This window comes from Tyto alba, unplaced genomic scaffold, assembly GCF_018691265.1.
Source record: "Tyto alba isolate M040663 unplaced genomic scaffold, T.alba_DEE_v4.0 Super-Scaffold_2, whole genome shotgun sequence".
Classification (NCBI taxonomy): Eukaryota; Metazoa; Chordata; class Aves; order Strigiformes; family Tytonidae; genus Tyto; species Tyto alba.
In genome coordinates, this window is record NW_024881282.1 from 56,446,423 (window position 1) to 56,473,511 (window position 27,089).

A 27,089-nucleotide genomic window follows, 5' to 3' on the forward strand; every position below is an offset into this window, starting at 1 on the left:
ACAGCACTGGATGGCAACAACACTTGCGCGGAGGTGTTCGGCAGTGATGAGCAAGGTTCAAACCAAGTATCAGAGGCAGGAGCATCGGCGGGTGCCCTTTCCCCTCTCCAGGCTCGTGCCATGAGCTCGTGCTGGCGAGCAGCCGAGGAGGATAAGAGGAGAGGGCCTGTTGGCCAGATGCCTCTCCAGCCACTGGGACCAGCCCACCGGAGCTCCTGGATGTGCAGTCTGCTGCAGAGATGCGGCGAGCGCGGGGCTGGGCAGCACCACCACAGGGAGCCAAGAGCGACGAGGATAAAAGAGCAGTTGTTCTACCCCTGGTAATTATAAGGCAGCGTAGCAGAGTTAGGCGCCAAGGTATTGGAAAGTGTTATGATAACAAAGAAACTCGTGAAGAGGGTGGAGAAATTTTTATGACGTGAGATCAGATTAATGACCTGTACAACGGCTGCAGTAAAAACAGCAGCATACAGATGCTACAACATTTGTAGAACACATTTATTCAAATCATAACCAAAGCCTGTAATTTACTAGGATGTTAGGAAAAAAAAAAAAAGAAAAAAAAGGAAAATTATATGTTCACTGACAAAGACAGTTCTTGCAAACTGTGATGTCTCCTCGGGCTTCGTGCAGGCAACACTTCCCACTAGTATTGCTTCCATGAAAGCTGGATCTCCTATTAATTTTCAGATACCATTTGTAGATAATCAGAGAAGTACCAGATGCTGGAGAAACAACTTCCTTGACATAACAAGGAATTATATATCTCTTTCAATTAGATTATCATAAAATGAAAGGAAAACAGGCATCAGTCTGCCATTCTCACATCCAGTGGCATTTAAACAATGAGCGCAGTCTCTGTTACTACTTCTGGCAGGCCTCCAGCAGCACTTTGAAAAGGCACCATGGCCTCCCTGTAAATTGATAAACAATCTTGTTGAGCAACAGGCACAGGAACATTCAAGCCTTTGTTAAATTTTGACTCAAGTAGAGCACTAACTGGCATCTTTCCAGGCAGAACAAACAGGGTCAACTTCTCTGCTTTACAGAGGCAGATTATTTTAACCAGAATCCCGTCCCCACAGTTAATGGAATAAACCCCAGGAATGCAGAAATTGTTTGTTTTCTTAAAGAGTTCTGGTAGTGAAGCGGTCAAACTCGGTTGATGAAAAAGCCTGAATAACTGAGTCCTACGTGTGCTCATGGCTTCAACACGCATTCAGTATCACTACAAAAGCAGACGTGTCATCTTCACCTGCAATGCTGATTTCCTAGAGTAAGATGTGATAACTGGCTGTACCATTCAAGACCAACCTAATCCAGGGAAAGGATGATATTCTCACCTCTGGTCTGTGCCGAGGAATAAAGAATGGCCTGAAATCTTTTGTACAGGGCTGCCAGTGCCCACCAAGATGCAGAGTACTCTCTAGGGAGTGTGCTCAGACATGTGCGTGCCACCTAACTATCTTCCTTTGCCCAGTGCTCCAGCATGTCCTCACCTGCTCCAGATTACACCAAGGCAAGCTCAGCTCTTGGTGGGACTCCTGCTCTGGTCAGCTGCAAGGAGGAACTTGCCCAGAGCATGAGCCCACCAAACAGAAGATGCAGCCCATGCAGTCTGCAAACACCATGCAGCCAGCTAAAGCACTGAGCAAGTGGGGTGGCACTACAACACTCCAGGCAAACACATCACCCACACCTTGACTTCTCTGGGGACAATCTCACTATCCTAAAAGAGCGGATGATTAGAGATCAGTTAATTCAAGTAAGAACATGTCTATATTTACATTACAAACCTCTATCAAGCACAAGAGAAAACTAGTCCTGTTTACTGCAGCAATAATCCATACTTCCTCTGAGGATATCCAAAAACCACTCCGAGGGCTCAACACAGTTGTCTAAAATTGGAAACCTTTTTTTTATTTTGGTATTTACAAACAGTCCAGATGCCAGTAAACAAAATAGGCCAAAACTAATAGCTAGAAAACACTTCTTGCAACATGCTCTTTACCTACCCACCTACCTCTGAGGAAACACCGTGGTTAGCACAGTTGAGCAATGAACACAACACCCACAAAGAGCAGGATTCATGGAAGCCAGCCCTGAGAGGTGTACTTTTCACAAGGGGACAGGCTGGACGAGGGCATTTACCCACAGGAAGACCATGCAGTGTTTCCAACTCTACTACTTTATAGATGCTGTCTCAGTGGACCTCCATAAGTGCTCCACCAAAGGCAGTATTGTCCCAGTACACAGCTGCTAACACCTCTGCTACCTTGCTGGGTAAGTACTAACTCTGGGATGTCCTATGGTTCAAAGGTGCAAAAGAGATTTCATATGTCCTTGTCATGGATCTCCCCAGCAAAATGTAAATCCAAGGGACCTTTGAGGAAGATCTGGATGAGCCAAAGGCAGAAAACCCACAGTCTAGTTACAATAGACCAGATTAGCTATATAGCACTCATATACAAATGCTGTACATTTTCAAATAAATAAAAGATAATCAATGTATCACAAAGATGCCATTTAGAGTGCCAAGTTTTATGAGCAAAGAAATTTATCCACAAAGATCTTTGGTTGGTACAGATCTTATTTCACAAAGGTCACTAGCAGCCGCCACTAAGTGGTAGGAACACTGCTGAAAGGGAGCAGACTAATTTACTAATTAGATACGCAGAGCTATTCCCAGGAAATACTTCCACAGACTTTCTAAGGTTCACAGCCTTCTGTGAAATGGTTGAGGCCCACTATGGTCAATGGAATTAGCCTTAGATTTATATAATCTGATAAAATGTCATAGATGTTCACAATCTGAAGAACTGCCCTAATGGGTCTTTACTAAGATATTAAGTTATACATTAATTGCTTTGGGGGGATGGAGGGGGCAAGGGAAATGCTAGGCATGCTTCAAGCCTTTATATCTTTTATTGCTGATACAGAATTTATATTTTATTGGTTCCCAACCTTGGTAAGAAATGAACGATTATTTAAACTAACTCTGTAAAAGATGTGGAGAAACAACAAAAACCGAGGAAAATAAACAGCAAAGGATACCAGTGTTGCACTGCCAAGGAAAACATTTTAAGGAATGAAAACTACCACAATGGAGCTGTAGGAGCTTCAGGTCTTTTACAGCAACATTATTGCAAATCTCAACTGAGAATAAAAAAAATTAAAGCCAAGTGCAAATGCAGGTGTAAAGCTCAGTGAAACCCCAACTAATGCATGAGGCCCAAGATGTGAGGAGGTCAACATGGCTAGTGATGGCTATTGAGAATTTCCCAGCTGGGTGCCAGCGTCCTTTCTGTTCTTGTGACAACATTACTTTGCATATGCACTCATAGTTCGAAGTGTGTCTTTAGCTATTGCTGCTCTTTTTCCTCATCTCCACAGTCAGTTGAGCAAAAATATCATTAGCTCTATGATTTCTCCTTGTGGACTACACATGCAGGCTAATTCCCGACACAAATTTATCATTCTTATCCAAGTCAAGAGGTAAATCAGAACAGAGACGAGCAGTTTAGCACTAAACCAATAGGCTTTGCAGCAGTACTGCATGCTACAGAAAATATATCTGCTCTCAACTCTGGTGAAACTGAGTCACAAAAAGTATTTCCTCCTGCACTGTTGTTTTATATCTGAACATACAGAAGCTGAAATGTTACTCCAGCACACAAGCTTCTGATGACCTGTGGGACAAATCCATCTCACCCAGCAAGGAAACGAAGGGCAACCACAAACCTCACTGGGACTCACAGCATTTTTCACAGGGTTAGGTCTGAAGTAAGACGGATACCTCGTGTTTTGCTTCAACATCTGAAAAAAATAGTCATACCACAATGCTAATATGTGCGTGTCATTTAGCAGCCCAGCTCACATTGCTTGTCATGGCCTTAACCTATCCGCAAGACACTGGGTGCCTGCTGCTTCTTCTGTTTCAAGTCAGCAGATCGTGCTTTTAGAAGGACTGTCTTCCATCTTGCATGCTTTACAGCCAAAGGAGTTTGGTAGACCCCATAAAGAGCTGCTCCAGCAAGATGCATGTCACCCAGGATGCCTAGAAGGGGAGTAATAGGAAAAGGTTGCACATACAACCTTAACACGGATTGAGGTAAGGTAAGACTGACAGAGGGTCAGAAAGCTTTGTGTGAAAATATAGGTTCCTTGATGAGCCATGCTTTCATTTTTAGTAATGTGCTACTCTCTCATCTCAGCATTTTATACTGCTGCTCCTCAGGAGAGAGTCTCAAACTGCCCCCAGTGCACAGCCAGTCAAGATGGTGAAGTCTCTGGTCAACGTATTCTGCAGAGAAGCACAAAACAAGCTGCAAAGGAAGAAAGTGCCCACAAGAGACCCAACAGAGCTGGCCAGGCAAGGAGATGCTGGCCAGATGACCTGTTTCCCTGCCGTTCTGCAGCTGAGGGCCTTGAGGAGGACAGGGGAGGAGAATAAGGCAGCTTGGTTTATTTATAAATCCCTTTTTAACACTTCTGTCCTTTTCTGTCTGATTCAGCCTCTGCCCTCTGGTTGAAATTTCAGTGTCAAAACATAAGCAATTTGAATACATTTTAATAATATTATTAATAATACCATTCATTATATTGTTACGTTATTAGAATAATTATAATAATTCAGGAAATGTGCTTTGTTTTTATCCTTAAAATATGCATTCCCTCTGCCTTTTTATTGAAAACTATCTTTTTCTTTTTATAAAGATCCTAAGAATTTTCAGGTGCCTCCCCTCTCCCCCTTGCCCAGGCAGTGTAGCAATGGATGGATTTTTGCAGGGGCAGATCAGACCTGAGGCTCCGGGGCTGCCCAGGGACCCTCACTCTCTGCCTGCCTGCTCTTTGGGGCCGGGCATGAAGGACAGAGCCGGCTTCGTGGCCTCAAGTCAAGTTCCCAAACCATGTGAGAGCAAAAGTAACTCACCGCATGTACCAGACAGGCTCGCTGAACCATTCCCAAACTCACGGGGTTGGTGCTAGGACTGGATGTCCTGCCTGTCATCCACCCCATTCTTTTCTTGTCATAATAAACCCACAATTTTTCAGTCATTGCCTTTGTGCTTTCGAGGGACCGCCAGCAGTCTGCCTGCTGTAGAGCTGAACAGAGCAAAGCACAGGGACAATGTGCTCACACCCATCACCACCCACACTGCCTTTTTGCTGGTACCGAGCTACCTTCTCCCTGTGGAGCCAGCGACCCATTTAAGGGGTTGTGCTGCTGCGCTGTAACCCAAGTGGCATCAATGGTGATTCCATTTGGCACCTATACTTATGGCATCCTGATATTACAATGACAATAATAAAAAACGTATCTCTGCAGCTTTCACAGCTCCTTTGTAATAACTAACACGAACATTATTCTAACATCATCGAAGCAAAGCTGTAATAAGTTTTGGTCCTGTATGGAAAATCTTTGAATAAATGAGAAGTTCTACAACAGTTTTCTTGCTGTTTTACAGAATAAACCTTGTCGGAAGCATTTTCACTTTAACCCAGTTGATGGGTGATACTCAGTGTGTTTCATAAACCCAACAAAACTCAAAGCAATTGAAAACAAATTAAGGGGTGTTGACTGGGTAGTCATATGTAAGAGAAGCCACAGAGGGTTATTAGTCCCAAGCATGTAGAAGTTAGCCAATATAGCTTTCCTGGTATATTGCTGCAGCAAATGACAACACAAAATTGATACTAGGCAGAAGAAGACCAGCAGAAGATCTGCACACACCATGAAGGAGTTGGCTCTCTACAGTGGTCTTAGCTGTGCCTCCTGCAGTTTCTTATAACATCACTCGCACATGGAAGCAGATGGTACGCTACGTATCAATTTACTATGCCTCTCTTTCACAGATTTTTTTTCAGCTCTGTCTGTGCATTTTTAATCAAAAGAGGACCATATGGTCCCTGTGAGGTAGTTTATAAATAATTGTGTATTTACAGTAGCAATCGAAACAGAGTCACATGCTTACCTTCAGGAAGGCAGCTGAAAGTTGTTGGGTACTATAGGGTTTGGAATGATTTCCTCAGTACAGCATAGAGATATGCAATGAATAATTAAACAGAAATTGATTTCACATGGCCTTCCCAATTGCATTTGTTCTGCTACTGCTGCAAAACACAAGATTTCTAATCAGAGCTGGTCAAAGAGAAACGAGACCACTCGTGCTCCAACGGCATCACCTCCATCCATCATTTCCAGGCTGGAGCAATGCTCCTGTGTCGCCGCTCTGCCAGGGGCTGGATTAAGCTCTCGGTGAAGGATGGCCTAGGAAAGATGGTGCTGTCTCACTAGGAGACCCTCCTTTACTTCATCCTTGAAGTCTGGAGGGGCTGGTTGGAACACGGAGCTCAGCCCTTCCCCCAGGAGAGCAGTTTTCCAGGTGCAGATTGCTGGAGGACATCAGATACCTAGCTAGCACCACTTCCCCAAACACTCTGAGGAATAAAGGCTCCTGCAAGTGACTGATGCGCTACTGCCTCCTTCTGCCTGCTCTTCCCATTCCTCCCCGTGTGCCTGTTGACCATACCTTATTTCAGTATCAGCAAAGAGCAAATATATCTTAAGAAAAAAACAACTGCCTGAAGAAACAAGACCAAACTTACTCATGTAAAACCCCAACCTTTTTCAAGGTGGCTGGAACTGAATTAGAAGCCACCCCTGCGCCTCCCTGAATATTTTCAGCACTGCCCTTGTTTTGCCACATGAAGAATGAAAGACAAGACTGCACCTCCCTGGTACCAAGGGAGAGTGTGCAAGGTCAGATGTCCCAGATGCTCGGTCTCCCCACAGAGGATAAATTGCCAGAAGAGTTCAGCTCCTTCTTAGGTCAATAAATAAGAGCATATTTTTAAGAAGTGCCTCACATTGCTATTACTGGCCAGGATATGTCAGTGAGAGCGCTCTTCCAGAGAGTTCAATACCTCTTTGTAAACCATTACTACTCATTTGAGGGCTTAACTGGGGACACTGGAATAAAAACAGCCCCTGACTCCCTAATCCCACACCTTCAGCATGAGAGCCTGGCTCCTCTGGTCACAGACAACCCTGTAGTCCCAATTCCTACCTCATTCCCTACCCCTCTGGCACAACAGGTTTTGCAAGTCTAAATTAACACTCGATAAAAATTAATATAAAACTGATTCAATCGAGGCAGCAATGTTGTAATTCTCTTTACTTTCCATTCTCCATCGCTTGCACTGCTGATGGGTAATGAGATTTGCTTTTCATGATCCTCCAGGTTGATGACCAAGAAGAACACTGTAGGCTGCGATTTACCAAACTGGGAGGCAGGATTAGGTTGTTATGTAAGCAAGACAGCAAAATCAATCATGAATGAAATTTAGACTCATTCCGTTGTTGTGTCGAATCCTGCCCTCTCCCCTGCAGCTTGAGGAGAAAAATTGCAGAGCTCTGTACAAGGATTTGAGAGGTACTGTCCCTCCCACCTCTTTCCAGCTTGGCTGTTCACACTGCCAGATGCTGTCAGCATCTTTTGTTTCAGTTATCCAGCACGTTCAACAATGCTACATGCAGCAATGTGTGCCCATGTATTTCTCTCATGCAAGTAAGAAAGAGAAGTAGCATAACAAAGACCTGCAGCCCCAGCCGATTAAGTCTGCTTCGGGTTCAGTGATCCATAAATCTGGACTTGGGCAAGGTGATGGTTTACCCACCAAGCACATGGTGACCACAGGGACAAGCGCAGCCAGCCCTAAGCTCTCCAGGGGTGACCACGGGGGTGGCACGTGGTGGGAAATAGTAGTGGGGTTTGCAGCTTTGCAGAGACACCTTCTTCAGAGATGTTGGGTCTCTGTGGTGCTCCCGTTGTTTGCCTTAAGAAAGCTAGGAAAGGTATTGCCTGGATTTGCCGCCACTTCGTGAGGGGTTACAGCGCGGTCCTCTCGCTGAGAGGACGAGGAGGGCTGCCTGCCTGCATCCCCACCACAGCTGCTGGCCATCCCGCCCTTCCCCGAGCCTCGTGTAGGTCAAAAGCATCTGTGGCGGTGAAAGCCACCCACCAGGGACCCAGCTGGTATCATCCCCACTGCTGCATGTAAGCTTTCTGCCTGCTTTCCTTATTTAAAGAGTGAGAAACAAGTTTTGTTTTTCATTGTTTTTCTTTCCAAGCTTGACAACCAGACTGTTCACAGTAACAGATTTAGGTACAGATTACTGTGTTTCCATTATCAGGACTAATGTCTGACTCCACAAAGTTATTTAGGTTCCTAATAATAAACACAAGCACCACGCTTGCCCTAGGTTTCCAAACTGAAATGTTTTGGAAGATCTGAGTCCTAAGTGGCCATATCAGTAAAACCATGAAACTAATTATACACGGAGGGCTATCAAATTCATAGGCTGATCAGTTAAAACATAGAGATTGCTTTTTGTTAATTGCTTTCATTAATAATTGTTTTGCTGCTATTGATGATAATAGTTCAAACTCTTTTTCTCCTGATGGGATCCCCTTAAATGTTCCAATGCAATGCTTGATACAAATATAGTGCACCAGTTCTGCGCTTCTGCAAAAGTTCCAGACAGTAGAACTGACATAAACTAGTTTACTGTGATAAAATGAGCAAGCAGAATAGCTAAAAATACTGGATTTTTTAAAGTGTTATTCCTTCATACAGTCTACAATATTTTTGGTTTAGCAATCCTACCTTTAAAGGTATAGACCCATTTTTAAATATACAGGACCAGATAGTACACTAATGCAAATAGTAATTTCACTGATTTCATCAAAGCAGCTTTAATTTTTGTTAAGTGATAAACAGATCCAATAGTATCTGTCCTCTATTTTTAACTTCACTCCAGAACTCCACATTGTCCCTGTTATAGTAAAATGACACCTTCCACAAAAACAAGAAATTCATTGACTTCATATTCTAAACAAGCCATTGTTAAAAGAAATGGAAGTCTCTTAACTCTTAACAATAGTGAGTCAGATGGATCTGACCTCTGTGGGTGGGACTTTAATTACACCCGCTATGTTTAAGAAAGTACAGTATTGTAATAATATTATTCATTGCATACCAAGAGTTCCATCAAAGGCTTGACAATCCCAGGAAACGATGCACATCCTCACTTACAGTACTGCTCAAATGTTACATATGTCCGGTCATATAAAGCCTGATCCTGTGAAGTTTTGACATCGCCGCTTAATAGGAACTAGCAACATCTCCGGCCATCCCTTTCCCTAAGGGACAGACATTGTGCTCAATCACAGCTTGCCATCTTTAGCCCGCTCCAAAAAAGGATAACTGGGATAAAACTACAGCAAAAACAAGTGGCATTGCTGCTGAACAATGAAGTGTTTGTCAGGGGTGGGGAGGAAGGGGGAATAAGTGGATATCTGGTGGGGAAAGCCATGGACAGGTAATTTATAGCCTGCAGAGGACAGAAGGACTGCTGGAGGGAGGGAGATCGCAATATGACATAAGAGTGGTATCTCTGCAGAGCCTGCGGTCTCTCCTGAGCAGCTCAGTTATGAGTTCTCAAACACCAAACCGTCCTCTCAAAGGGTGACATGCTTCCATCTACCACTTTGGGGTCCAGCACAGAGTGAGGGGTGGCTTGCCAGGCTCTCCTGCCTGGCTGGTGGAAAGACCCATCAGGAGTGATAAATCCCAGCATCTACTTCAAGTGATGTGGCTAATCGATACTTGCTTGGTAATTAATTTTTAACTGATTTCATCACAGTGAATAGAAAAGTTGTCTGAAAGGAGTTACTGCAGCAATCCTAATCCTTTTTTTTTTTTTTTTTCTGGAAATACAGGATGCTGCCACTCAGTTATACTTCATTCACAGCTAAAAGTGCTGACAGAAATAATCACAGCCTTATTCTGGGTCACAAGATGTGTTTTAGATCCTGATGAAATACCTTTTTTCAGGTGATAACTAGCCACTATGTTCAAGCATCTAGAAAATAAAACTTTTCCCCTAATCTGATGTTTTCATTGCAGCAGTTGCATCTACAGCTGGGGTCCTGTGCCTACTGGCATTCAATCCTGCTATTTAGCTTTGCTGAACAGCTTGCTAAATCTTTTTCCTGTTGAGAACTGTTTTTTGTGTGTGTTTGCTCTTTATTCGAAGGCCTACTGATCACTCATGTCTGGAAGATACCAAGCAGGAAGCCTGCCAGCAGTTTGTGAGGCAGCATCTCTTCTCCCAAAGCCAGGAGGAGCATCTCTCAGGAGGTTTTGACCTTCCTCCTCTCAAACCTAGCTCCACCATGTGGCTAGCTGAGCTACTGTGCATATTCTGCAACTCCAGTCATATATAATAGCTGCTTGGTGGCTGCTTTGCAGGAGCTGCGCCAGGAAGGTTGTCTGAAGGGGCTTTCCAACTGCTCATCCTGATTCTCATTTGGAGAAGAGGCCCTATCCAAAGAGGATTTTGCATCATTTCCCACAATTATCTAAGTAATTAAAGCTCAAGAAAATATGGGCACTTGTAGCTAGCATGTACTGGTTTTGTTTCCATTTAAAATTTTAATGAATTATCAGCCAGTCCAGAGTCAACTGAAAATCCACGTTTTCCCTCTAAAGATTAGAAATCTGCTTTACTAAAACTAGTGTAGAAATCCCCACAAACTATTGCCCCAGGGAGTGTCCCCAGGAGCTGTGGGGGGCCCATGTACAAGCTGGCTGCCAGGAGTTGTCCCCCTGCCACAGGCCAGCCCTAGGGCCCAGCTCGCTCCCGGGCCACCGCAGGGACAGCCTCTCCAGGGAGCAAGCTGCACGGCTTCGAGAAGCAGCATGGGAGGGCTGTCCGCCTCTCCCACCACGAAAAAGGGAGCATCAAGACGCCAGCAACTGCCATCTGATAAATTCATCTCACCCTTCAAATGGTTCCCTACCCATTCCTGAAGTCCTCTTGGAAAGGTGGTTGGCAAGCTGGGGGAGAAGAATAGTTGCTCTCATGGGCAGCAGTGCTCTCCAGGACACCACACCACCAGGCTCCCACGTAAGCTGGTACGTCGATGCTGTGATAGGGAGAATGGCATCACGGAAACGCTGCTTTTTCAAGGCTAGAAAATGTTCAACCTATCCAATTTACTGTGGAGGAGTCGGCTGAACACAGAGCATCCACCACATCTCTGCTGGAAAGGTGCAGTCTCAGTGCTGGATCTCATTTTTGTTAAAAAGGTACAAAATTTTTTTTGGAGTCTCTTTAGCACTTCTATTATAGACTTTAAAGCAGTTGGAAGAGATTGGTAGGCAAAAATAAACACCCTTCTACTATGTGCTTAAAATGTTCCTTTTGAACAGTGTACCCCAATACTTGAAACGTAAGGTTTGTCTCACATTAGGTATGAACTCAGCCACACTTTTAATGTTGAATTGAGTAGGTCACTACTGACTCCCTGTAATAGCTTAGTGCTATTAATAGCTACAAAATATATAATGTGCTCCCTCAGCAGAAACGTGGCTTTCTGTTTTATTAAAACTTTATAATATTTCCTTCTCACTAACCTGGGAAGTTGGCATTTATATGATATACATAGCTCTCTAGCCTACCAATTCAGAAATTTATAAAGCAGCTCATCTAATTTGATCATCTTTTCTTTTTTCCCATACTTGCTCAAAAGCAGCTTGGCAGAAAAGGCCCTGGAGGACCTGGTGGACACTCAGTTGAACATGAGCCAGCAAAGTGCCCTTGCCACAAAGAAGGCAAATGGTATCCTGGACTGCATTAGGCAAAGTATTGCCAGCAGGTTGAGGGAGGTGATCCTTCACCTCTCCTCAGCACTGGGGAGGCCACACATGGAGTGATGGGTCCAGTTCTGGGCTCCTCAGTATGAGAGAGATATAGAGCTACTGGAAAGAGTCCAGCAAAGAGCCACATGGATGATGAAGGGACTGGAGCACCTGACATTTGAGGAAAGGCTAAGAGAGCTGGGACTGTTCATCCTGGAGAAGAGTAGGCTCAGGAAGATCTCATCAGCATGTACGAATATTTGAAGGCAGGGTGCAAATGGGACACAGCCAGGCTCTTTTCAGTGGTGCCCAGAGACAGGACAAGAAGCAATGGGCACCAACTGAAACGTAGGAGGTTCCCTCTGAGTATCAGGAAGCACTTCTTCACTGTGACAGGAGACCAAGAACTGGCACAGGTTGCCCAGGGAGACTGTGGACTCCATCCCTGGAAATATTCACAAGCCATCTAGACATGGTCTTGGGCAACCGGCTCTAAGTGGCCCTGCCAAAGTTTAATGATCCCTTGTGTTGGTTGCATGGGTCTTCTTCAGAGAAGGCAAAAACCAGAAATGTAGTTCAGTGTCACACAAGTGGAAAGAGGAGTTGCTCTGAGGTAGCGGCTCTCAGGAGCCAAGGTGGAGTTGGACCAGATGACCTTCAGAGGTCACTCCCAACCTCAACCATTCTGTGATTCTCTGAATTGTCTGATAAACAAATGGATACACAACCATCCTGTACGGGTCACAAGGATATACCCTGTGTGAAAAGCACACACAGACCTGTGAAGGGCAATGGCTCACTAAGGAGCTGCTATAGGCAACAAGGGCACTTACCTGCAGTTACTCCAACCTGAACAGGTCTGCAGTAACAGCAAAGCATCGGGGGAAGAAGGTACTACGTAAGACAGTGTTGGTTCCTTTGACAGCTAGCTAATTGGGCTTGATAGCTCAGATCCTTTCTGATTTCTGACATTACATGATAGTTGCAACCCACTCACTCTTCTTATCTCCTGGCTCCATTGAAATGATGATGGCTTTTCCTTTCAGACACCGCTTCAAAATTCGTCTTTCACCTCTGTGTCCCAGGAGCCTTGCTTGGGTGACAGGTTCCTATGGTGGCAGTCCTGCTGTTCCCCCACAGAGAGCTGAGAGCAGCAGAAATAAAGACCCCACAGCACGCCGGGTGCCCCATGGCTCAGGGGCCCCAAGACTGCAGCAGAGGGAGCATCAGAAGGTACTCAGCTCACCGAATTCCTATTGGGAAGATTACTTCACTATTTTTAGTTATTATTTACAGGTGTGAAGGTGCTTATAGCTTTGGTTAGATTTTCTTTTAGCATTTTTAATTCAGAGGACTAAGAAACTTCAGGTAGAAAAAGCCTCACTGGAAAAAATCCTAGTTTAACTTCTGGAAATCATTTTTGAATGTAACCAGAGGAGAACAAAATAAACCAAAACAGCCTAGACAAACCCTGAGGCATGTGATGATGGACCTAGAAAATAATTACATTTGTGCTTAATTTTATATCCCATGAGTAATCTCAGCGATTCAACAAAACTCTTCCCAGTGCATAAAGCTAAGCACCTCCTCCAGTCCAGCCTGGACAGTGGCTGCAATAGCTTGAACACCGTAACATTAACAACTCCTCCACCTAGCTGCCTTTTTCCATAATGTCAACCCAAGCAGCTGCCAACAAGCAGAGGCTCGTTGAAGTGTTATTTTGGGGGAAGTGCCAGAAATTATTTATTTCAACAGACTTTTGAACATACTGTACTATTATTCTTAGAGTGTATTAAGTGGGGTGTACTTTCAGTAGAGTGGATGCTTAATTCTTGTTTTGGGTAAAAAGGTTGTTTATTATGCACTAAAAATATACCAGTGGTATTATATATGATTAAGGGACATTCTTTTTAGTGGTGCCCTTATTAGCGAGTCTGCTATAAAAAATGTGTTTATTAGATAGCTAACAGCACTTCAGTTTGTATTGGACCATTAGCCAGCAACCTCATGGGCAACTCGCCTGCTGTTTCTGGGTGATCAGCTGGGGATTACTGCCTAGGGACTATAATAACATAGCCCAGTTTGGGTGCAGTAGATCACTAATATCCAAATAATGTTATCAACATAAAGTATTTGATAATAATACAGAGCTAAATGACTGTTGGGAAAAGCTGATGATGGTGGTATTGGCATTGATGTAATTCATGTGAGCTATACAGCAAATAATCTGAAGCCTGAAATGATTTTTTAAAAAGTTATGGCCAAGTTTTGTTCTTATTTAAGTCACTTGGAATACTGCCTGTTGTGCTTAGGACTTGACATGTTCTGAATGCATTTAAAGAATGCATTTAGAGAAACATGCACAACTCTAAAACTAGTCAATAGAATTTAATAGAAGAAATAGTCTGAAAGTCCCCTGAGAAGGTGCCCAGCCCCTGAGACCTGCTGCCTCAGAGCAACTCGTCTTTCCACTTGTATGACACTGAACTACATTTCTATTTTTTGCCTTCTCTGAAGAAGACCCATGCAACCAACACAGGGGATCAATAAACTGACTTGGTAGACTCAGACTTATCAAAAAGATGAAATGAGCTATCTTAAAACAGAGACAATAGAGTAAAATCATCTTCCCTTCTCACCGCCTCACCAACTCTACCAGCATGACTATGGATCGTCCCCTGACCTCTTTGGGTGAATGTGGATCATCTCCTGCTCTCTCTGGGTGAAGATGGATCATCTCCTGCCCTCTGGGTATTTCTAGACAAGCTTGGCTTATGGGGAGCAATCAAAGATGGTACTGCTATCTCTAGTTATCTGCTTTTGCTGATGGTTATCTCATAACAGGCAGCAGAATCAATGTTTTAAACTGCATAGCATAGTAATGTAAAGAACCATCAGTTTGGGATTTATGTGTTGATTTATTGTGTTTTGTTTTTTCCCGAAATGGAAACCTTCAGGAGAGGGACAGCTTAGACAGGATGGGTAGGTAATGTGTCTTGGTGTGAACAGACAGACCACTCTTTTGCATCATGTTCTCTAATTTCTCTTGGATCACGACTAGAAGGAATGGTAGGGTGGATTTCAGAGATTCTGGTTCATCCTCCAGGTACTGCCATTGCTAAATTACAGAGTTACGGATACAGAATTCCTCAACAGGGGGAACTGCAACTGCAGGAAATGTTGAGAAGTCTGGTGTATTCAAAACCTCAAGGAAGGGCAAATGACAGTGCAAGACTCAAAATGTGGGACAATTGAGCAAGAAAAAAGATTTCGAGCCAGGGTTTGTTTTTTTTTTTTTTTTGTTTGTTTGTTTGGTTGGTTTTTTGTTTTTTGTTTTTTGTTTTTTTTTTTTTTCCTGAGCATATTTGAACTGTATTGGTTAATCAACACTTTGGAAAAAGTAACCCTGTGCTAAAAATTCAGTGTTTTAAATTAAATATATGGGGCTCTTCTACAGTAGAATCAGCAAAGGCCAACGAGTATTCCTAATCTTTCAAGGTTAAATAAGGAAGATCAGACAAATCGATCTGCCCTTATTTGTCATGTAAAAAATCAACTAATGGACCTTTTGCATCTGTTTAAAAAACAAAATCTCTTAGATATTCATGTAAGTACAAAATTATTGATTCAGGTGAAGCAAAGCTATTCAAATGCAGTGTTATAGTATTCCCCAGTATGGTTCAGACTGCATAAGCTCCTGATAGAGATGTTTTCACCTCTTAGGGTAAACAAAAAGAAGTAAAAAAGATAGGGAAAGAACACTGTTTTATAAGTTTATTGAAGTAAGAGAGTGCTGATATGCAATAGAAGAAGCATTTCCATCTGTGGAGTCCAGCTGTATGGTACAAATTAGTCAACATGCAAATAACAAAATACCAATCAATGGTCCTATGTGACAGGCCTCAGGAAGGTTTCATTTTGCAGGGTTCCTTCAGTTCCTCAGTAACACCTATGTATGCCTAATCTATTATCTGTTTGTAATAAAGACATGAGAGAAAAAAGGCAAATTTATGAATCTGTAGTTAACAGTTGCTTTAGCTGAAATATTGTAAAATAACCATACAGGTGCAGTTTACCCATCCCCTCATTAATCAAGAACATTAATGGGTTTATTCCTATGTCAAAAGGAAAGAGAAGATGAGACCTTACACGAAGTATATTAAAAATCAGTCATTTAAAAATTCAGCATGTAATTTTAAATGTTCTTCTTCCTACTGCCACATGGGAAAAGTATACTTTACTTTGTATGCTTTCTATAGCAAGAGGACTACAGTAAAGTTTCCCAAATAGACAGCTGAATCTATAGAAGACACAGGCCTTTCAGGGTTGGCTGAGAAGGAGGCAGCAAAACCTGAGTTTTGCCAAGCTGCCCATTTAGGTAACGTTAAATGATAAAGATAAGGGCACTGATCTATCTTAAAAACACTGATCAGCCATTATTTAAGTAAATAATATTCAGATTAATGCAAAAAATCAAGAAATGAGAAACACAAAACATAAATTAGTACTTTTACAGAGTATGAAAAAGCAGAAATTGAAAATGCATTTTTTGCCATTCCTCAGTCTTTTGAGACTGCAAGGTTTTTGAAGGAGTGACCTATGCAGCTGCAATCATGTTGCACATCCTTGGGCAACACCTGAAAGTAATCACAACCACAGTTACAGCCTGAAACATGCAATCCCCCGCTGTAGCTCATAGGGCCACCAGCTCCTAGTACACAGCCTCCCTCCACAACGTACAGCTCGCATGTGTGTTGCATGCCAGGTTTGTCCCAGGCATTCATGAAGCTCATGTGTGTGGTTGATTTGAGCTTAACTTGGCTTTTACCTAGCTGTTTCCCATAGTTCTTCTAAGATGAAGGGTGGTAGTTACACCCAACACTTTCAGTACTATTTATCACAACCTGTTACAGCAAGTTTGAGTGACACCAGCAAGCCTGCTCAGGGTGGTGAAGAGGACCGTTGCATAATGTGGTTCAGCTTAAGCCCACTGTGATAAACTGGTCAGACAGGTCACCATCCCACAAATTGGAATGCACAATTTGGAACAAGAAAAGAATGGGGGCTATTTTTGCTGAGGTGTGCACCGTTGGGTTTTTGACAGAAATTGCAAGGTGTGCATGTATGATAGGCTGGTGTTAAAAGCTCCAAGCATTTTTCATCTCAGACTGTGAATAAATGTGGTTGGCCACAGCTCACTACTAGAATATTTTCAAGATGCTCATGGGAACTCTTGGAATAATTAAAGAATGGTGTCTCCATGACAGGGTAACACCCACCACGTTTCTTGCTGAGGAAACAATATGGTTATATATTATGAATTATGGCTAATTCTCTCACATCCTGTTTCCTCATCGACCTAAACACAGGAAGCCTTTTCTTCTCCATGATATTCAATCTTGCTGTTAATAACATCTTTCATTTCTACAGTGGGACATATTCCAGTGGATTCCTGTCTATCTCCACAAAGCACAGTCAAAGTGTGACCACAACATAGCATGGCAAGAAGAAAATTCCAGTCAAGACCACTACAGAATTCCTATAAAAGAATTAACATAAAAGGGTTGCTGCTATCCACAAAGAACTAAGCAAGTCCGATTTCCTAGGGTTTTGTAAAAGATCTTCAGCTTCAGAGCTGAAATATACTTTAATTGAACAGGAAACTCTCAGGAACTGACGCATGGTTCTTGGATATGGAAATGCTGTGAAACTGAAATGTGTGCTGCCAAATTTTATCTAGTCTGATCCCACTCGTTGGATTCTTTTGAAGCTCAGTTTTGCCAGAGATTAAGCCAACAAGGTTTTCTGTATTTAGTTTACTAAATGGTAAACATGGCTGGTTCAAACACAAGTAGTAGAACCAATAGCTGATTCATCTCTTCTAATGAGTTAGACGACCAAAGAAAACCAACCAACCAACCAAAAATCCAAAGCAGAGGTTTGATAACTTCATTTCCAACATAGCCCCTAGCATTTATTAAAACAAACACAAGGAAAAAAAAAAAAAAAAGAAGAAAAAGCAAACAGAACAGTTGTCTACACTCTGACTATACTCTCAAAAAAGTTTTTTAGGTGTTAGACCAACGTTTTGCATTCCCTTTGGCTACAAAGCAGAAGTCGTGAATTCCTCATTAGTGTGAGTTAACTCACCCCACTTACTTCTACTTGTAGAATATCATGCTATATTTCCAAACAATTAAGCTTGCATGCAAAGACATACTGCATGTAAATAAAAATGTAGTATCTCAATCAAACTGTTTTTTTAAACAAGGAAAGAATGAAAAGCCCTAGCAATGAAATAATGTTCTCAGTGCAGCCAAGCATCTGAGGCATCTTGACATACAAAAAACATAACCTGCTTACTTGGATAGATATACATATGGCAGAACTTCAAAATTAAAAATTCCCTAAAAAGCAGTAAGAATGTAAGTACCAAAGACAGAGACTTCAGACCACTACATTATTAGAACAACGAGCTAATCCACCTAGTTTATTTACATATAATGTATTTTTTGGTGTAATTTATAAACACAAGGCAAAGTTGAAATTGAAATTAAAGCAATAATCAAAATTCGTTGCTGAAAAGAGGGAGAGAGAGATCCCCAGAAAATATCTGGAAAAAATAATCAGGCAACTGATTTGTACATACTTCAAAGATAAGAAAAAGGTAAGGACCAACAGTAAATTTCCAAGAAAAACTGAGGCCAAACCAATCACATTTCCTTTTATAGCAGAGTAACGGGCCCCTTGGAAAGGACAGACAGAGCGCTTATCATATATTTGATTTTAGTAGGCCTTTCAATGCTGTTTAACCTAAGAAGGAGATTGAGAAGGAGTTTAAAAAGTTAAAAGCAGATAAAAATCTGTTGCAAAGAGAAGGGAAAATCTGATCCCAGTGCTCATGGTGGACAGGATCAAACGCACGGGCTTCTGATGCAGCAGGAAGGATCATGGTTATGGATCAGAACAGCTTTTCAAAAGTGTAAGTTTTAAACCAGAGAAATAGCCTGCTTGAAGAGGCTTTGGAAGACAGAGTCCACCACCAGACATCTTGAAGAACAGACTGAATGAAGGAGCAACATATGCATGACTGACCCTGCACGGGGGCAGAGAGAGTGAGTGAACTCTGAATAAAGTCTGGGAGAGCAGTTCAGGGTTTTAAATGCTATTTGAATATATCTGCATTCTTCAAAAGCTCAGAATCCAAGAGCCAAACAGATGAATCCTTCATTGCTCAAATAAGCATCTGAAGCCAAACAGCAAAAATACTATATTATCAATAATTCTTTTGTTCACTGGACATAGGATATTTTGGTGGTTTTAATCAATCACTCTCAGCACTGTCAGAACAGAAAGAACAAACCCCTATGCTAAATTTTTTTCACCTTATCTCTTCCAGATACAGCAAGTAGTACTGGCAGCTTCAAGACTCCAGAAATACCACTTTAGGTTCATTCAGGCTTATTACATTGAGAAAGTAATAATGATAAAGTCACTTACCTGTGCCTTTGTTGCAATGTTGTGTAGATGGTAAATGGCGTAGGATGACGCAGGATACTTTCAAGTTAAGTATTCAAATTCACAACACAAATACACAACTATCTCCAACACCCCCCTCTGTGCTCTATGCCAATCCTGATTTCTGCAGTCATGGATAATTACCATTTTCTCCTTCAGGAGTCCCACTCTTTACCGTGTCCTGACTCATCCCTGCTTTCTTCACCCACCACCTCCCCTCCTATGCTCTACCATATTATGATCAAAACCTCTGAGTCTGTTCTGACATGATGTCCCTCTCTCCCTCCCCCTAATATCACTCTTATTTATAGTATCACACTCCCCATTGCTTCCCTCTCCAAATGACCAAGCCCTCCTTCACACCATTCTTCCTGCGTGTCGTCTTCCTCTGGCACATCTGGCTCCTGCCTGTCCTCACAGTTGTGCCAGGAATACGGCTCTGCTTCTGCTTTCACACAACACTGCCCTGCCAAGGAGCACACCAAGTCAGCAAAGGCTCAGCTCCAGGGAAGTTTCCAGTTCAGAAGGGAAAACTCTGAAAACGTGGGCAGAGTACATCCCCAAAACAAAACACAGGGCACACACAAAGGGCCTCCAAAGTACTGCTAAAAATCATGTGCCTCCTACAGCTTGAGGTTTACTCATGATCTTTGGGTAGAAAATTCTGGAGCTAGGTGGAAGATGAAGAAACAGTTCTCCTTACACCTAGCTACAAAAGACAGCAGGCAATAGCAACTGTCTTCACTAGTTTTATCCTTCACCTACAAAGGATTTATGGGTTGTGGTGTCTACCTTGACTAAGGACAACCTCTGCCATCAGTCACTAGAAGAACACTTGAAGCTAAAGACTTTAGAAAACATAAAAACAGACTAAAGAAATTATATTTTTACAATCCTAAAGCATGGGGAAAAAAAAAAAAAAAGAAGTCAAAAATCACAAGCTTGGCTCCCAAATCATAAGATTTTGAAACTAAGGTTCTCCTTTCAGTGAAGCTGGCTGATGCTCCCAACTCATCCATCAATCCAGAAATTGTAAGAAATTATTTCTGTAACCATTAATACCAGTTTTGTCCCAATGATATTTCATCTATCCCTTCAGGTTCATTTCTGAGAAAAACACTAATGGGTATGTGAATGAGTGGAGCCCAGTAAATTTATATCACAGGGTTTGCAGAGGTTAGTAGAAAACTGGAGTTCATGACTGCTTACTTCTATATCACTGTACAAAAACTGAACTCCTCACTCCTCCTTTCACCCAGGCACAGAGCAGACAGAAGGAGCTACATCTCATGCTGTTCTCCTCCTTTGATAGAACTGACTGACCATTCATCCTTGACAGGCTGATTCTGGGAGCAGACATCCAACTGGGCAGCACTGTCCTTCAGCCCCGGTCAGACTGGAAACCTCCGTGGGCTGGAACTTCATGTACACATAGGGAAAACTCAAGACACATTTGCCAGAGCTCACAGGAGTGAAGTCCCAGATTTTTCTCTCCATGGTAAACAGTGTACAGTACATGCTCATCTCAAAATGTAGAAGAGAAAAGGCCAAAGCTGTTTTTCTCTTCCTACATATCTTGAAGTTGTGTGAGTAGCTATAAAGGCCTGTTTTGGAATGGATGCAAGATACACAATCAGAGGATCAAATGGAAGTACAGGCAGCACCTCAGCAGTGATGAGTCTTTGCATTCCTCTCTCACAAACACCTCTCTCCAGCTTGCCTGTCTCTTCTGCACAATATGATCTGTGCAGCATGAGTAAATGACAGCAAAGTCTTCATGACTTGTGACAGCAACAGTTCATACGAGGCTTTCTCTGCGAGTCCCAAGTGACTTAGCAGTCATTTTAATGAAAAGACTCAACACTAACAAATAATAACATACAGCATTCTGTATAGCGTGCTCTCCTTGCGACAAAGCCATACCTCTGTGGTCTGACCGTCAACCACACAGCTGCTTTTCTGCTATTGTTTTCCCTTCTCAGTTGCTTCAGTGTCTTATTCTAGGGTCATTCACCATCCTGGTCTGTTCAAAATACAGCACTGAAAGTCATCTTTCTTACTTAATAACATGGCTTTCTTTAATCCCAACCTTCAAAACCATTTACTCCTTTCTTTAGATAATCCCACTGAAGATCTGGGGAGTTCATTAACCTTAGTAACTTTAAAGTCAGTCTTACCTTAAACATTTCACCTCCATTCGTAAGTCTGTGCTTTCCAACCTATGGCTATAGTCTTTGCTTCTTACCACATTTTCCTGCAGCCTGCTAATGCATCCAGTCTTTTCCTTCCTTCCTGTGACTCTTCTCACATGCTGTCCCCCCCCCCCGAGCTCCTCTTATTTCATTCAAGTTCTTCTGAAGTTAATCCTAAATTAATAGTAATCATGGCAACTAATAAGGTATAATCATTCTTGACAGTCTAACACTAACACGTATTTTACTCTGCTCAAACTGCAACAACTTCATTCTGGATGTGAGGAGACACTCAATCAAGCCTGTGTATTTGGGGTAGCTGGTTCCCCTTCCCTGTTGTTTGTTGCTACGGCGCTGCCCTGGGGGGTTCAGCTGAGGATTTGGTGCTCCGCGGCTTCACCCCAGCTCCCCCCCCCCCCCCCCCCCCCCCCGCCCCCCGCCTCTGAGCCTGTGTGGAGGAGCTACTGCAGGCTGACAGTCCGGCAGTGCCTTGATAGAGACGTAGAAACAGGACAGAAGCTGCTGCACTGAACAGCTTTTCTGTTGGCTGTAACCAGGATGTATGACGATACAGCAAGCTGCTTCGAAAAAGCTGGTTAGACAAATATGTAAGGATTAAACCTCGCTACTTCCGCGAGGCCCACGAGCACTGTGAGGCCCGGGCACCGCCGGCGTCCGGAGCCGCGGGGCGGGACCTGCGCCCCGCACAACGCCGTGGCCGTGCCGGTGCCTCACAGCAAACGCCGGGGGACGGTGCCGGGCGCCCCGTGGGGGGGCACACGGCTGAGGGCCCCGCACCTCTCTGCGAGCGCTCGGGGGGCGGCAGAGGCGGCTCCCGGGGCCCCGGCGCTGCCGCCATTGCCCCAGGCGCAGGGCAGCGGGCCCAGGCCGGTTCACCAGCCCCCATCGCCTTATCAAGCGGGTCGCGTTCCTCTGGCCACAGGTTTCCGCTCAAAGCTCCTTTAGGCTAATTTTATTAAAATAATAACTTTAAAAATTTGCATTAAGGAGTGACCCGCGTCGCGGCGAGATGACGCCACCGCCCGCGCGCCGCGCCCTGCCGCCGCGCCGCCACCAGGGGGCGCCCCGGCTCCGCGTGCCCGCCGCACCCCCCCATCCCATTGGCTCCCCGCCGGCCGGCGGCGGCGGCAGCGGCGTGTCGCGTGTCACGTGTCACGTGCCCCGTGCCCCGTGCCCCCCGCCTCGCCTTCCCCCGCCCCGCCCCGCCCCTCCCCCCGCTTCCAGGCGGTGCGGGAGGACCGATCCCACAATGCTCTCGCCGGCGGCGCGGGACGGTTTGGCGGCGTCTCGCTGGCGGCCCGCGCCGCCCGCCCGCCCGCCCGCCGCCACGCCACAGCCCCCGCCCCGCCCCGCCCCGCCCCGCCCCGCGGCGGAAGGCGGCAGAACAGCGCCCCCTAGCGGCCCCCGCCGGCACGGCGCACTCCCGGCCGCGCGCGCGGACATGTGGCCCGGCGGCCGCTGAGCGGGGCCCCGCCGACACCGGCCCTGCCCCGCCGCTCCCGGAAGCCCCGAGGCGGCGGCGGCGGCGGCGGCGTCGCGGGGAACCGGAGCCTCCGCTTCATGCGGGAGCAGTGACCGCGCGAGGGGACGCCGCGGCGCCAGGTGAGCGGCGGTGTTGGGGGCGGGGGGTGGGCGCCTCCCTCGGGAGTTTTCGCGCGGGGGGGGGGAAGCGCCCGCGGCCGTTCCCCGGCGTGGGCCCAGGCGGGGCGGACGGTGCTGCCGTCCCGCTCTGGCCGGGGCCTTCGCCTCCGCTCGGAGCCCGCCGGGCTCGGGTGCTTCTCCCTCCCTCCGCTCCGCCGGGCCGAGGGCGGGGTTTGCCGCCGGCTCCGGCCTCGGGTTTTCCCCCGCTCCCCTCCCGGTCGTGGCGCCTGCCCGGCCCGGTGCTGGCGCTCGGCCGCCGTGACAGGCCGCTGCGGGACGCGGGGGGGGGGGGGGGGGGGCGGCTGCCGCCTCGTCTCCCGCGGCGAGAGGGGAAACAAAGGGGGGGCGACCCGCCGGCCCCCTCCGCGCCGAAAGCTTTTGTGAAGGCACAACGGGAGGAGCAGCAGCCCCCGGCCGGCCATCCGGGAGCGCGGCTGGCGCGGGGAGCTCCCCCAGAACAAAGCTCCCGGCCCGGGGAGGCACCGCCGTCCCTCCCCTTCGGTGAGACCCGGCCGCCCGGAGCTGGGAGCACCGGCAGCGTTTGCTGGAAGAGCGTCTTGGAGAAGACTTCCTCGTTGTGGGCAAGTTGCACGGGGGAGGCTCAACTTCAAGCCCAGCTCTGCGTTTGTGCTGTGGTGGAATCGCGACAGACGTAAACCTCGGTAAAGTTGCACGGAGTAGCGCCGGAGCCTGGAAGCGATACAGTTACCAAGCCAGTGAGACGCACTCTCCGATTCTTCTTGTGTTTTACAGTACATGGTGTCCTATTTTTTTTTTTTTTTTTACTCTTTGGTAAGTATTAAAGAATATTATTAGCCTGAGCCCCAAATGTAACTCATCTTTGACAACCTGTCTCCACGTTTATAATTCCAAAACAATTTTGGTAGGATTAAAATCGGTCCTCTTCCTGTCACAGTGTTTTTATTTTACACTACTAATTAATTTAAATTTTTTAGGAAGAATAAGAGAGAAAGGCCAGGTAGTTACTGTTTGTTTAGTATCAGTAACTAGGTACTCTCGGCAAAGAAAGATTTATTAAAAAAATCCAGAGTATAATGGTTTGGAATGCCCCTGATTATTGAGCAGCTATTTTAAGATTGTAATTTTATAGCTTTTTAAGGCTTCGGTAACGTTAAAGGGAGAGAGAGCTAACTTAGTGTCTGGTGGTATGTTGATGTTATATCACAATATCACTAATGTATTGGGAGCTCATAATTTTAAATGAAGTTTACTCTAACTTAGAGTTTTACTGTGTTGGTATTCAGACTCTCTTACACATGAGAGAATAATAATGGGGGAAGTCTTTAGTCATTTTGTTGTGGTTTCTTTCAATTTTAGAAGAAATAAATAGTAGGCTTCTTAAATGAAATGACAGGGTGACAAAAACTTGCTATTGTGTGGTTGATTATACACGGTAATCCATGTCTCTTCTTCTTTTTTACCTGGAAAGCTGTGTTTAGAGATTCACAATATTAAAAGAAATGGATGGCATTCTCTTCAGTAGATGCAAAAGACTTGGGAATTATCCCAAGTACTTTTTCAGATGTTTCCCTTAGAATTTCTAGGAATATATTGTCTGTTGTTCTGCTGTCTTTAGATAAGATGAGAGCTAGTTGGGGGGTGAGGAGGCTATTTAGACTCTTAGTCACAATGTTAAATCTTTTGCATCTTTCCTTTCAGTAGTTTATGTTTGCTGCTGTGTCAATTTCCACAGTGATAAATGGTCCTAATAAGATATACATCAGTTTTCTTTCATGTTCCACTTGCCTTAAAGTCTGCTTATGAATAAGAAAAACAGCTTTGTGGCCTTGAGGGAGGGGGAAATCTCTCCCAAATGGTTTTGAAAGAGAATGTTTTTCAAGGCTTTCTTTAATAGCAGTAAACTTGGGCTCACTGGGTTCACAGTTAGTATTCAAGATTACCCTTAAGATTGGGAACACTCCTCCAGGAATTTGGTGAGTTTTTTGGAGCATGAATTTATAGTGCTCAAACACAGTATGTAAAGGTTGATGAGTTCAACTCAACGAGGAGTTGTAAGTTTATCTTATTCTCCACTTATTCAGCTATTGCTTTTGAAACATCCAGATGATAAAGCATTTCTTTGTGTTCTTGACTGACTGTAGTTTGATGTGACTTTGCGTGACTTCTAGCCTCTGTTTTTTTTTAAAACTTGTAGATGGTTCTGCTCATGATATGTGATGATTCAGCTCTGGTTGCAAACACCTGTTGTTTGTGGACTTTTTTCCCCGTTACAGGGATTCTGTGCAGAATCTTCTCAGTTTTCTGTCCCGAGTACTAAAAAACCTGTGCAAAAACTTATTTAAAGTTGGCTTTATTTAGTAATTAAAGAGTGATTTGATTTCAATTAATGTTGTATTTAAACATACATGGTATTAATGGGGGGAAAGAAACACTGCTGGAGAAAGTTTTATGGACTGACTTGCCATGCTTATATCAAAAGTCTTGGAGCCTGGCCTTCTCTCAGTCTGCTGTTCAGTGCTGTGTTCTTTGCCAGCAGTCTAAGGTGAGGGAGGAAAAATGTCCTTCCAGTTAATAGTACTTAAAACACACAGTCCAGTGGTTATTCAGTGCTGTCAACCACGGTTATAAATTTGTCTGAATGAATTCTGAAATGGTTACAGTTAATCTGTTAAACCATTTAGGATTAAAGTAGACTTTATGTCTCAACATTCCCTTTTTTTTTTTTTTTTTGCAAGTTGAAGGTACAGTGTTAAACACTTAAGAAGGGGTTACCTTAGCCCCTCTTCTGTAATCATAAATACCAGAGGTTTGTAATGTTCATGTTCTTCAGAGCAGTTCTAAGCATGGGCTAGTTCGTGGCTTTTCAGCAGTGTAGGCACATTTTGTTTCATCTGTATGTATTAGTCCACCTAACCCTGAAGGTCAGTGACCTTGATCTGAGAGGAAATGAGTGCAATGACATTGTATCTTCTCTACTTGTTTCATCTCATTTTACCCAACATTTGAGGATATGGACTACAGTTTAACATCAGGAAGCCGTGAACATCTCTGTTTTGGGTTTGAAAATTGCTTAGTTTTGGTACCCTGAACCGCTTCAGTAGGATGATTCTCTTGTGTAGTCGTGAAATAACACAAGGACGACTGTACCTGCTGGATGAATGAAGGTGAATGTGTGTCTGCCTTTCTGTTCCCTAAAGCTGCAGCTCCACTGTCCTGAACAGTTGTCCATCACCTCTGCATCTGGGTCTAGTGGAGCACCAAAGACTGCACTGGGCTTTCAGAGGTTGAATGTGCATAGTCTGTACTTCAGTGGCCCATACCACATTCAACAAGTAGTTTTATTCTGTGAGGAGTTAAAAAAAAAAAAAAAAAGTGCTCAGGAAGTTAACTTACTTACTTTTAGAAACATTCAGCTTTCCTACATCTTATTTTTATGGCACATCAGATAATTTCCCTTAAGACTTTTAACTGGAGAAACAAATGAAATTTAACCAAATGTTAAATTTCAGAGGTTGTCACTTCTAGGCTGGGGAAACTGTTGACCACAGATGATCAAAATACTGTATTTATGTATAAATCGACAAGATTAAAATAAACTTTGTATAAAATGCATTTATTCAGGTAATAAATGTGTACACACACATATGCACTGTAGGCATACATGCATCTATGCTTTACAGTTGTGTATGTTGTGCTAAAATTTTTTCACCCATTCATTTTTATTGTCAAGTAATGCTGTCTCACAAACTATCTTGATGAAACAGTAGTACTACTGTTTATTTTTTTCTCCATGAGAACATAAATTCTAATTTTAACTCAAAACTATTCCATCACAGCAAACATGAAAAAGCAACATTTTAATTTTATGGTTCTGTGGCCAGTGGTATTTCTTCTTAACTTTCTGAGATTATTTCAGATTATTTCATGTGTGTGTATATAAATATTAAAAAAAAAGTCTATATAGAGAGAATTGGGAAATAAAAATATGTCTACTACCTGGCTTTTGTTATACTGCCAGCAGTAATA

The 27,089-nt window shown here is 44.0% G+C and overlaps 1 protein-coding gene across 2 annotated transcripts in view; it reads left to right on the forward strand.

Moving 5' to 3' along the window:
* Window positions 1-22,850: 22,850 nt before the first annotated feature.
* The window catches only part of SCAF11 (SR-related CTD associated factor 11), a 51,296-nt gene continuing 47,057 nt past the window's right edge, over window positions 22,851-27,089 (forward strand). For both annotated transcript variants that reach the window (XM_042792423.1, XM_042792424.1), the window contains exon 1: window positions 22,851-23,042. The gene's annotated coding sequence lies outside the window, so the exon portion shown is untranslated. The remainder of the gene's footprint in view (window positions 23,043-27,089) is intronic.